The sequence below is a fragment of the Nycticebus coucang genome, chromosome 1 (genome assembly GCF_027406575.1).
Source record: "Nycticebus coucang isolate mNycCou1 chromosome 1, mNycCou1.pri, whole genome shotgun sequence".
Taxonomy (NCBI): domain Eukaryota; kingdom Metazoa; phylum Chordata; class Mammalia; order Primates; family Lorisidae; genus Nycticebus; species Nycticebus coucang.
The window spans coordinates 128,423,365-128,433,817 of NC_069780.1; the positions used below are offsets into that span (position 1 = coordinate 128,423,365).

The 10,453-nt window shown below is 44.3% G+C and overlaps 1 non-coding gene and 1 pseudogene across 1 annotated transcript; one reads left to right on the plus strand and one right to left on the minus strand.

The window, feature by feature from the left end:
- Positions 1-922: 922 nt before the first annotated feature.
- LOC128591986 (U6 spliceosomal RNA) lies at positions 923-1,029 on the minus strand. Its single transcript, XR_008381730.1, has one exon. It is a non-coding gene; the product is annotated as a U6 spliceosomal RNA (small nuclear RNA).
- A 4,205-nt stretch (positions 1,030-5,234) lies between these two features.
- On the plus strand, positions 5,235-5,486 carry LOC128589224 (cytochrome c oxidase subunit 7B, mitochondrial-like; annotated as a pseudogene).
- The last annotated feature ends 4,967 nt before the right edge of the window (positions 5,487-10,453 follow it).

The following is a 10,453-nucleotide window of genomic DNA, read 5'->3' on the forward strand; positions in this document are numbered from 1 at the left end:
AGAAGACCGACGCACAATCTACAAGCACATGAAAAAAAGCTCATCATCCTTAATCATCAGAGAAATGCAAATCAAAACTACTCTGAGATATCACCTAACCCCAGTAAGAGTAACCCACATAACAAAATCCCAAAAACAGAAATGTTGGCGTGGATGTGGAGGAAAGGGCACACTTCTACACTGCTGGTGGGAATGCCCACTAATACGTTCCTTCTGGAAGGATGTTTGGAGAATACTTAGAGACCTAAAAATAGACCTGCCATTTGATCCTATAATTCCTTTACTAGGTTTATACCCAGAAGACCAAAAGTCACAATATAACAAAGACATCTGTACCAGAATGTTTATTGCAGCCCAATTCATAATTGCTAAGTCATGGAAGAAGCCCAAGTGCCCATCGACCCACGAATGGACTAGCAAATTGTGGTACATGTATACCATGGAATATTATGCAGCCTTAAAGAAAGATGGAGACTTTACCTCTTTCATGTTTACATGGATGGAGCTGGAACATATTCTTCTTAGCAAAGTATCTCAGGAATGGAAGAAAAAGTATCCAATGTACTCAGCCCTACTATGAAGCTAAATTATAGCTTTCACATGAAGACTATAACCCAACTATAGCACAAGACTATGGGGAAAGGGCCAAGGAAGGGGAAGGGAGGGGGGAGGTTAGGGTGCAGGGAGGGTAATGGGTGGGGCCATATCTATGGTGCATCTTAGAATAGGTACAGGCGATTGCACTAATGTACACAGCTATGATTAAAAAAGCCTTGGTCTCCCAGAGTGTTAGGATTACAGGCCACCATGCCTGGCCATCAGAAAAATATCTTCACAACCTCATGTAGGAAAAGATTTCTTTTTTTTTTTTTTATTAAATCATAGCTGTGTACATTGATATGATCATGGGGCATCATTCACTAAAAATATGGAACGCTTCACGAATTTGTGTGTCATCCTTGCGCAGGGGCCATGCTAATCTTCTCTGTATCGTTCCAATTTTAGTATATGTGCTGCCGAAGCGAGCACAGGAAAAGATTTCTTAAGACAAAAGGATAGGTAAACTCAACTACTTTAAAGTGAAGAATTTCTGCTAATTGACAAGCATACTAAAGACAGTGGCTACATACTAGAAAAAGATACATATAACTGAGGAAAGACTAGCAGTTAGTAATAGCAATATAGTGAGACCACACTGCCAAAGAAGCCGACCTCATAGAAGAGTCATGGCGACTGCCTCAGTGTCCCAACAAGTTGTCTGGGGCCCTGGCTTTTATAGGGCACAATTTTTCCTGGGGCAAGCAAGCATCCTTACCGAAGCAAAAACAGCAATTAAAGGGGGCGGGGGGAATCACAATGGTAGGGCAGTTATCTTACACAATGCTATTGACAGGGATTAGTAATTTTTCTTCCTTACAAAACAGATACAAACCACAATGTCTAAGGGGAAGTGTAGGGAGGGAAACTTACAGGAAACTTTAAGGGTCTTAAAGGCATGATCATAAAAGCTGTAATCACAAGGGTCACAATCAGGACCTCAATCAGTAACTTATACATCTGTAGCAATTTTAGCTAAGAGCATTTACAGTTACAGAGTGGGTGGGCAAATAAGAGGAACCAGTTTGGGAGGTAATAAAATGTAACAGAAAAGGGGTAAACAGCAAAATGGAGTCAGGCTTGCTTTTTGTCTCCCCACTGATATTCTCAGGAACAAGAGCTACAACAAAATGCAGTCAGTCTTGCTTTCCTTTCAACCTAACATGATGAAGGCAACAATACCAGCAAATGCTTATATACAACTTACTATACATATGGAACTATTTTCTAACACTTTCAACACTTATTATTGTATTTTATTTTATTTTATTTTTTAATTTTTTTGTAGAGACAGAGTCTCACTTTACTGCCCTCAGTAGAGTGCCGTGGCATCACACGGCTCACAGCAACCTGTAACTCTTGGGCTTACGCAATTCTCTTGCCTCAGCCTTCCGAGCAGCTGGGACTACAGGCATCCGCCACAAAGCCGGCTATTTTTTTGTTGTAGTTTGGCCGGGGCTGGGTTTGAACCCACCACCCTCGGCATATGGGGCCGGCACCCTACTCACTGAGCCACAGGTGCTTCCCTGTATTTTATTATTTTACTGTTTTTAGAGACAGAGTCTTGTTTAAACCAGGCTAGAATACAAGGACATCATCGCGGCTCGTTGTAACCTTGAACTCCTTCTGTCTCAACCTTCTGAGTAGCTGGGACTTCCGGCATGTGCCACCACATGTGTGTCCTCTAATTTATTTTAAATTTTTTATAGAGAAAGGGTCTCACTTTTTGCCCAGGCTAGTCTCATATTCCTAGGCTCAAGTGACCCTCCTGCCTTGGCTTCCCAAAGTGCTAGGATTATAGGTGTGAGCCACTGCAACTGGCCTATTATTCTATTTTCAATATTTATAATCTGGTAAATATAAAATGGCATGTCATTGTGACCATAATTTGTGTAGCTCAGCAATACATTTATTTATTTTTTATTTATTTTTTTTTTTGTGGTTTTTGGCCGGGGCTGGGTTTGAACCTGCCACTTCCAGCATATGGGACCAGCGCCCTACTCCTTGAGCTGCCCTCTCAGCAATACATTTAAATTATTTTATTTATTTATTTTTGAGATAGAGTGTCACTGTATTGCCCTCAGTAGAATGCCCTGACATCAGCTCACAGCAACCTCAAACTCTTGGGCTCAAGCAATTCTCTTGCCTCAGCCTCCATTGTAACTGGGACTACATGTGCCAGGCACAACACCTGGCTATTTCTGTTTGTTTGCTTGTTTGTTTGTTTAGCAGGCTCTGGCCGGGTTTGAACCCACCAATCCCGGTGCATATGCCTGGCACCCTAACCGCTGAGCTACAGGCACCAAGCAAGTAATTTTAAAAATAATAATTATCAAACCTTTATCCTATATCATTTTACTTGATATCACTCATCTACTCCTATTTGATTTAATGTGGAGAATTTGTTCCTTTTATTCCTTTAACACCATTTTAAAGGAATAAATATAGACATTGAAAAGGAGGGGAAAGAAATGTTGTCATTTAGTCTGCCATTTTGAGCCCTACACCTCTTCTCCTTTGTCTTAAAACTATTTTACCAGAATACAGTAGAATTTCCATAGCTGACCACTTCCCTACATTGACCACCTTCTAAAGTTGACCTAGTTTTCATGGACCAGACGTGCATCACATGTATACGTCAGTATAGTAGGCCTAGCTCCTTACATTGACCCCCTCTGTATGTTGACCAGTTTGTTATAGTCCCTTGGGAGGTCAACTTACAGATATTCTACTATATTAGTGAAGAATTAATGTGTAAGCTGTCCTTATCCTGATGTGCCCTTGAGAACCTTGTGTTGCTTTGGACATACAGCAGGGATAAGATTTCTGGATATTTCTGAACATATACTCTGGGAAATCAATGGGACATGATGGCCCAGCTGCTCGGGAGGCTGAGGCAAGAGAATCGCGTAAGCCTAAGAGTTAAGAGGTTGCTGTGAGCCGTGTGACGCCACAGCATTCTACCCGAGGGCGGTACAGTGAGACTCTGTATCTAAAAAAAAAAAAAAAAAAAATCAATGGGACATGATGGAATTCCTTTGCCCAGTCTCCCATTTCTCACTGGAGATGGTAATTCTTGCCTTAGGCTCCTCCCTGAAATCTGAGGGCTCCAATATCAACTATGGTAAATAGGGGTCATAGAGTTTATGTCCTCAGATTTCCATCCCAACTGAACTAATAAATATTCAAAGTGCTCCTAAGCAGTCCCTGTGTGACTGATTCCCAGTTAGAGAACTCCTCAGTTTAGGCATCCTGTCCTGTGGAGCAGGCTTATAGGGAAGATGGAAGTGCACATCACCTGGGGTACAGCTGGTCCCACTGGCATCACCTGGGTACAGCTGACCCAGAGGGCACGTAGGTCAGGAGAGGCTGCAAGCACATGATGTTCTGAGACAGAAACACACAGAAGACTTTACATCTACTGGGATTTCTTCCTCCCAAGAACTGAACCCTACACTCTTAGGGCAGAAACGAAAACATTCAACTCTGTCTCTTATTTTTTCAAGAATCTTTTGTGCTCCAAAGCAATCTAAAAATAATAGTAACAGGAAATCTTGTACTTCTAAATGAGAAAACTCCCAAAGTTATCTCCTTCATGAGGGTGTGAAGTCTGTACCTGGAGCCTTTTAGGAGCTAGTGTAGAGGGTCTAGGTTGACTACAGCTCAGGACTTGACCAAATGGTTCTCTGGAGTTTTCTTTGGGAGAGAATCCAGCTGAGCCTGTTCTCTGTGCTTTCCGCTAATTGATCCCGTGTCCAAGCAAAAAAATTTAGTGCCAGTTCCCTGCTCAGCTCACTATGGCTCTAATCACACGCACCTATTTCAAATGTCATACTCTGCTGGGTCAGAAATGAATGCACTCGAGGCTCCATTTACTTCTTCAGAAAATGTAGTCCAGGGCGGCGCCTGTGGCTCAGTGAGTAGGGCGCCGGCCCCATATGCCGAGGGTGGCGGGTTCAAACCCAGCCCCGGCCAAACTGCAACAAAAAAAAAAATAGCCGGGCGTTGTGGCGGGCGCCTGTAGTCCCAGCTACTCGGGAGGCTGAGGCAGGAGAATCACCTAAGCCCAGGAGTTGGAGGTTGCTGTGAGCTGTTTGATGCCATGGCACTCTACCAAGAGCAATAAAGTGAAACTCTGTCTCTACAAAAAAAAAAAAAAAAAGAAAATGTAGTCCAACATTAGAGTACAAGTTCACTGCTTTTAAATAAAGCAAAAGAATAGGAGTGTTTATACTTGCTTCCAGCTTGTAGAATTGGCATGGGAGAGTAAGACAAAAAGAAAATATCCAAAATTATTGGGGCACCCATAGCTCAGTGGTAAGGGTGCTGGCCACATGCACCGGGCTGATAGGCTTTTTTTTTTTTTTTTTGTAGAGACAGAGTCTCACTGTACCGCCCTCGGTAGAGTGCCATGACATCACACAGCTCACAGCAACCTCTAACTCTTGGGCTTACGCGATTCTCTTGCCTCAGCCTCCCAAGCAGCTGGGACTACAGGTGCCCACCACAATGCCCGGCTATTTTTTTTTTGTTGTTGTTGCAGTTTGGCTGGGGCTGGTTTTGAACCCGCCACCCTCGGCATATGGGGCGGCGCCCTACTCACTGAGCCACAGGCGTCGCCCTGCAGTTCCATTTTCAATTTCACGATGTTTTTCTTGGCCAAGAACGCACTAACTCGTCTCCAAGTTCTATACATTCAGCAAACAATGGCAAGGGCGAGCCACCAGAAACGAACACCTGATTTTCATGGTAAATATGGTAATGCTGTATTAGCTAGTGGAGCCACTTTCTGAATTGCTGTATGGACATATTCAGTGACACAAATTGGAATAGAATGGAACCTGTCCTCTGTTGGCAGAGTCAGCCCAAAGGAATGGAGAGATCAGTAATCATCCCAGCTGGTGTAATACTGAATTGTTTCAGAACCAACTCATAATTGATGCCAAGTAAAAGCACTGTGTACCCATTAAAATATGGCATTATTGAAATAAAATACATTTGAAACCTTAAAAAAAAAAAAAAAAAGAAATAGCCAGGCATTGTGGCAGTCGCCTGTAGTCCCAGCTATTGCTTGAGCCCAAGAGTTTGAGGTTGCTGCAAGCTATGACACTATGACATTCTACAGAGGGCAACAAAGTGACACTGTCTCAATAAAACAAAAAACAAAAACAAAATTATTGATTGATTAATGTCAGCTCAATAAATGCATATTTTTCTGTTTTTAAAAGCCACTGCTTTAGCTAAGAATTGTGACTGACACCTCTAATCCTAGCAATTTGAGGCCAGGCCAGGTAGCTCACACCTGTAAACCCAGCACTCTGGGAGGCAGAGGTGGGTGGATTGCTTGAGTTCCGGAGTTCCAGATCAGCCTGAGTAAGATAATTGGGCGTTGTTGCAGGTGCCTATAGTCCTAGCTACTTGGGAGACTGAGGCAAGAGGATCATTTGAGGCCAGGAGTTTGAGGTTGCCGTGAGCTATGACACCACCGTTGCGGGAAAACAGTGAGTTAAAACTAGCAGACAGACTCGACATCCATAGCACAATGGTTATGGCACCAGCCACATACACTGAGGCTGGCGGATTTGAGCCCAGTCTGGGCCAGCTAAACAACAATGACGACTGCAACAAAAAATAGCGGGCGTTGTGGCAGGCAACTGTAGTCCCAGCTACTTGGGAGGCTGAGGCAAGAGAATCACTTAAGCCCAAGAGTTTGAGGTTGCTGTGAGCTGTGATGCCACAGCACCCCACCAAGAGCAACATAGTGACACTCTGTCTCAAAAAAATAAATAAAAATAAAAAATAAAAACATAACTGACAGACATGCAGGGCGTGGTGGCTCACACCGGTAATCCCAGCATTTTTCGAGGATGAGGCAGGTGGACTGCCTCGTGTCTAAAAATAGCTGGCGGGCACCTGTAGTCCCAGCTACCTGGGAGGCTGAGGCAAGAGAATGAGCCCAAGAGTTTAAGGTTGCCATGAGCTATAATGCCATGGCACTCGGCAGCGCCTGTGGCCCAAAAGGGTAGGGTGCCGGCCCCATATGCCAGAGGTGGCAGGTTCAAACCCAGCCCCGGTCAAAAACTGAAAAAAAAAAAAAAATGCCATGGCACTCTACCAAGGGTGACAAAGTGAGACTCTGTCTCTAAATAAATAAATAAAATAAAATAAAACTGACAGACACACCAAAAATATAGAGGAAGGAACCTTTAATTGCCTGTAAGAACTCAGGTGTCTCAAAGTGTAAAATGCTGGGTTTTGGTGAACAGTTCTTTCCAACTCTTTTATACCTTTTTCCTTCAGTTCAATATCAGCTATATAGTTATGGTTACAGATGTTAGAGCAAAGGAGAGTTTTTTTTTTTTTTTGTAGAGACAGAGTTTCACTTTATTGCCCTCGGTAGAGTGCCCTGTGGCGTCACACGGCTCACAGCAACCTCCAACTCCTGGGCTTAGGCGATTCTTCTGCCTCAGCCTCCCGAGTAGCTGGGACTACAGGCGCCCGCCACAACGCCCGGCTATTTTTTGGTTGCAGTTTGGCCGGGGCTGGGTTTGAACCCGCCACCCTCGGCATATGGGGCTGGCGCCCTACTCACTGCGCCACAGGTGCCGCCCAAAGGAAAGTTTTAATTAGCAGGAAAGGAATCACAAAGAGTACAAAGAATTAATGATTGTATTTCTCAAGAAACCAGTGTGTTGTTATTAGCTGCAGTCTTCTTTTGCTTTTCAAGGTTATTTTAGCTCAGTGTCAAGTTTGTTCTTATCTTTGGAGGAGTTCTTCTGGAGCTGCCTGCTGCTTTCTCAGGATCATTAAGGAGTATAAGATTTATTTCTTCTTCCTCACAACGACACTCTAGCCAGGGTAACAAAGCAAGACACTTTCTCAAAAAAAAAAAAAAAAAAATCCTAGTACTTTGGAAGGCCACGGTGAGGGGATGGCTTGGGGCTGGGAGTTTGAGACCAGCCTGGGCTACATAGTAAAACCCACACACACCTCTCGCTCGCTCAAAAAAGCGGCTGTTTCCAATCTTCTCATTTGGATTTCAGAGTCATCAATTTTCTTCATTGGGTGTTTTCCTGTCCTTTTGCACAAAAAAGGGAAACAAGCCCAGGTGCTGTGTTTCATACCTATAATCCTAGACCAAGGCAGGTGGAATGTTTGAGCTCAGGAGTATGAGACCAGCCTGAGCATGAGTGAGACCCTGGCTCTATTAAAAATAGAAAAACTGGGCGGCGCCTGTAGGCTCAGTCGGTAAGGCACCAGCCCCATATACCAAGGGTGGCGGGTTCAAACCCGGACCCGGCCAAACTGCAACCAAAAAATAGCTGAGCATGGGCGGCCTCCTGTGGCTCAGTGAGTAGGGCACCGGCCCCATATGCCAAAGGTGGTGGGTTCAAACCCAGCCCCAGCCAAACTGCAACAAAAAAATAGCCGGGTGTTGTGGCGGGCGCCTGTAGTCCCAGCTACTTGAGAGGCTGAGGCAAGAGAATCGCTTAAGCCCAGGAGTTGGAGGTTGCTGTCAGCTGTGTGATGCCATGGCACTCTACCAAGGGCCACAAAGTGAGACTCTGTCTCTACAAAAAAAAAGTAGAAAAACTAGTGGGCCAGTGGGCCTTGGTGGTACACTCCTGTGGTCCCAGCTACGAGCGAGGCTGAGGCAAGAGGAACACTTGAGCCCAAAAGTTTGAAGTTTCTGTGAGCTATGACATCATAGTACTCAACCCAGGACAAAAAAGTAAGACCCTGTCTTAAAAAAATAAAAATAGGCTCTGCACCTGTGGCTCAAGCAGCTAAGGTGCCAGCTACATACTCTGAGCTGGCGGGTTAGAATCCAGCCCAGGCCTGCCGAACAACAATGATGGCTGCAACCAAAAAATAGCCAGGCGTTGTGGTGGGCACCTGTAGTCCCAGCTACTTGGGAGGCTGAGGCAGGAGAATCGCTTGAGCCCAGGAGTTGAAGGTTGCTGTGAGCTGTGATACCACAGCACTCTACCCAGGGTGACAGCTTGAGGCTCTGTCTCAAAAATAAATAATTAAATGGAGGCGGGGCAAGTGGACTGCCTGAGATATCAGGTTCAAGACCAGCCTGAGCCAGAGTGAGACCTCGTCTCCAAAAAAAAAACAGCCTCGCATTGTGGCAGGCACCTGTAGTCCCAGTTCCTTGGGAGGCTGAGGCAAGAGAATCGCTTCAGCCCAGGAGTTTGAGGTTGCTGTGAGCTATGATGCCACAGTACTTTACCGAGGGTGACAAAGGAAGACTCTGTATCAAAAAAAAAAAAAAAGGGCAGCACCTGTGGCTCAGTGAGTAGGATGCCAGCCCCATATACCGAGGGTGGCGGGTTCAAACCCAGCCCCCGCCAAACTGCAACAAAAAAATAGCTGGGCGTTGTGGCAGGCGCCTGTAGTCCCAGCTGCTCGGGAGGCTGAGGCAAGAGAATCACGTAAGCCCAAGAGCTGGAGGTTGCTGTCAGCCGTGTGATGCCCTGGCACTCTACCGAGGGCAATAAAGTGAAACTCTGTCTCTACAAAAAAAAAAAAAAGGGGTGGCACCTGTGGCTCAAAGGAGTAGGGCGCTGACCCCATATGCCAGAGGTGGCGGGTTCAAACCCAGCCCCAACCAAAAACTGAAAAAAAGAAAAAAAAAAAACAAAGGGCAGAATACAATTATAAGAGAGACGTTATCTAACAAATGCAATCAATGTAAACTAATTCTTTGTACCGTCCATGAATCCCAAAACAATAATAAAAATAACAAAAAACAGGCTCGGCTCCTATAGCTCAGAGGCTAGGGTGCCAGCCAAATACATAGGATCTGGTGGGTTCAAATCCAGCCTGGGCCTACCAAATAACAATGACAACTACAACCAAAAAATAGCCGGGCCTTGTGGTGGGCGCCTGTGGTCCCAGCTACTTGGGAGGCTGAGACAAGAGAATCACTTAAGCCCAAGAGTTTGAGGTTGCTATGAGCTGTGACGTTATGGCACTCTACCCAGGGTGACATAGTGAGACTCTGTCTCTAAAAAAGACAAAAAGAAAAAAAAGCATGGTAACAAAATGAAATGGTCTTTGAACATTGTCTTATCACATTTTCTCAGCCCTTTAAAATTCTCCTATTGACTTTAAAAAGTGCTTCTGTAACCGAAACCACTATAAATAAGTAGGCTAAATTGTCTTCCTGTGAAACCTCCTAGAACAGTGTAAACATCTCCAAGTGAAATCCTCAATGAAAACCTTTTATTGATTTTCATGAAACTATATGGCTTGACAGGCAGTTAGCTGGCTGTGGTTCTTCCAACAGCAAACACCTCCAAAGAAAACTTACTTCACGGGTGGCGCCTGTGGCTCAGTGAGTAGGGCGCCGGTCCCATATGCCGGAGGTGGCGGGTTCAAACCCAGCCCTGGCCAAAAACCAAAAAAAAAAAAAAAGAAAACTTACTTCAAAGTGTGTATCTAATAAAGCGAATTATAAAGAAATCGACAGGTGTAGTCTCTTTAAATATGTATTAAAAAGGTAAGACAACATAAAGGTTATTTGAAGAAATGGGCTCGCCTCTTATACTTCCCCTCAGGAAATTAATTAGAATGGATTAAGCAGGAAAACTGAAAAGAGAGACTGCTCTTGGCTTTGTCTTTTTTTTCCCCCTCTCAACCTCAAACATATTTGAATGTGTTTACTTGAAATCAGGATATGGAAAGTTTTTTGGACTGAGTTTTAAAACCAAAGAAGCCAGAATAATTTTCCTTGGTATGCAGAAGAACAGAAATGAGCTGTCTTCAGAAATGTTTTTTACATTTTATAATAAAGTTGAATAGTGACTGTAATGATTATTTGCCTAATTTACCCAAATATTTCTTTCTT